Consider the following 2,500-nt stretch of genomic DNA (forward strand, 5'->3'; position numbering starts at 1 on the left):
GCGGCCGGCCCCGGCAGCGCGGGGCCGCCGGGCACAGCCCCCGCCTCGTGCCGTCCCGCGCGCCCGCCCGCTCCGCTTGCAGCCCTGAAATCCCAATTTAATACTCATGCAAAGGGGGCTGCAGTAAATCTTGTAGTCAGCATTAAATATTGTTTGTTTTAGCTGCCTTGCACTTCATGTTTCCCCTTTTAAGGGGCGAGCCATTACGAAAGGTTAGATTCACAGTTAGTGGCGCTTTAGCTCTCCCTTTTGAATCAGTGAGGTTGCCGTTTTATTGCTCTCTGACTTGCACTTCAGTGATGAGAGTAAACTAGCATCAGATTAAAGGTCAGCAAATCCCATCAAAGAGAGGAATATTAGGGGCACAGATAGTTGGAGAGGCAGCACACCACTGGGTATTGACAGGGTGATTCCAGGGTATCGCTCAGCAGAATTATAGCTGCCCAGAGAGTCAGTACTGCTTTAATGAGCCTGTGTGAAGAGGAAGAGGGTGGATTTATGTAGTTCCTCATAATTTTCTGTAGAGACTGTTATTGCAGACATTCTGGAGAGTGTTCTGGTCTTTCATTTAATTCAAAGGTCCTGGAGCTTATCCATCCAAAGATCCCTTTCTGTTAGCTCAAATCGAAGCTGACATCTCCACATTTACCACCCGAAGTACCCACGGTGGGAAAGAGTTTTCCCTGGCGAGTCTGCAGCCCTCTCTGTTATTGCCATAGCCTTGCAGTCCAGCGCTGGGTCTCCCCGGCAGCGTGTTCCAGGTAGTTCCAGGTGATCTTTCTTGTTTCGTTCTCAAACGGGCGTTAGAGAGACGTGAGAATTTACCGTGTGCTCTTCTGCGATTTCAGGGCTGGGAATCCGGCGTAGTTTCTGTCCCTATCAGGTAAGTATTGCATTTAGTGCATGGCTTGCATGAATATATCTGTGCTTTCTTTGTTTCGTTGAAGTGCAGTTAAGTAGAATATAGGCAGTTTGGAGGAGAGAGGTGCCTCGCAGAGCGCCGTCGCACCGCGGCGAGGCGTAACGGCGTGTAAACCCCGGCGAGAAGGGCAACGCTGAGAGCCACTACGAGGTCGGCAGCGCTTGCTTCTGCTCCCTCCTCTCCCTTTGTAGCCAGCGTATCACGGCCTGACRTTTATGCTGGGCAATAACAAAAGACTTCCAAACAGCGTCCAAAACCAGTGCGTTTTCTCTGCAAACAGACCGGCTGGAGCGCGTCTCTGCGTACTAGTTACGTTATAAGGCTTACTTGGTATTTAGGCAGCTTTTGTTTACAGCTTGCTAAAAACAACAATTTATGAGCAACTTTACTGATCAGTTTAGAATCTGTTCCGTTTTATTACCCAGTGTAGATATCCATTTGCGTGATTTATTGCTAGGAAACTCTGCACGTATAAAACTTTGATGGCGCTCTTACGTAGCGCGTGCGTTCCCGCGGCGTTAAGCGGGGCCGTTATCGGGGTGCCCGCCGCGCCCCTCGTCCTCGCGCCCCACGGCCCTGCTGCGCCGCCCCACGGCTGCTCGCGTGGAGCAGGCAGGAGGCTGCGGAAACGGCTGAGCAGAGAAGTGCAAAGAGAAGTCGGAGGTAAATTATCTGATCCGTGAAGGATTCTCCCTGCCAGGAGGGATTTACGAGTGAAGTTTACTGAGCTCCATCAAGTCCACAGCTAAGCAAACTTGGTGTTTCTAATTGGAAGTGGGTGCAGCATTTTCTTCGCTCGCAGGGAAGATCGGGGCTCGTGGTCTTGCTTTGGTGGCTGTAGTGTTGAGATCTCCATTGCCAGTATCAAACCGGATCGCTCGCTTTTAAGTTCAGTGCATTTCTCATGCGTATGCAAACATAGTTGCGTCGCTCTTAGGAGATGAAGACTGAGGAGTCCTTGACCAAGCACAATGCAGAAATAGCGTTAGGATAAGTGTTCCTGTGTAGAATCCGCATTATTAAAATAAGTAGGCATAGGCATTTTGGAAATGCCATCGTACCGTTACCGCTGGGGTGCTTCTTTGGTATGGCCTCGATGTAGAGCTTTTGAGCCTTGTACAGGGAAATCGTTACTCATCCAACTGCAAAGGAGTAAAAGCAATCTTTGCTCRGCATAGCTAATGAAACTGGATTTCTCCAGCAAATGTAATTAACTTTCTGCAATGGTTCTTTCCTTTAGATCTCTTCCCTTAAATCCTTACTTTGTTAGCTGGCGCTTGGATCATGGCGGGCATGATGAGGAGCTATTGAGTACTTTACTTCCTCGAGCGGAGCACAAATAAGACTGACGTTTTAGTGCTAAGTGCTAGTCAAAAGTAAGCAAGAAAAATAGAATGATCCAAAAGAAGAAAATGGAATCAGAAAAACAGAAATCTGTAAAAAGTAAGAAGAGAGAGACAATGCAGTAAAACTGCACAAACTTAGACGTAATTTACAATGGGGAATAAATGTATCCAACATAAAATCTGTAGCAAGAACTCAATTTATAAAAATACTAGTTATTTCATATTTTCTATA

The sequence above is a fragment of the Rhea americana genome, unplaced genomic scaffold (assembly GCF_003343005.1).
Source record: "Rhea americana isolate MKP2758 unplaced genomic scaffold, rheAme1 scaffold_164, whole genome shotgun sequence".
Taxonomy (NCBI): Eukaryota; Metazoa; Chordata; class Aves; order Rheiformes; family Rheidae; genus Rhea; species Rhea americana.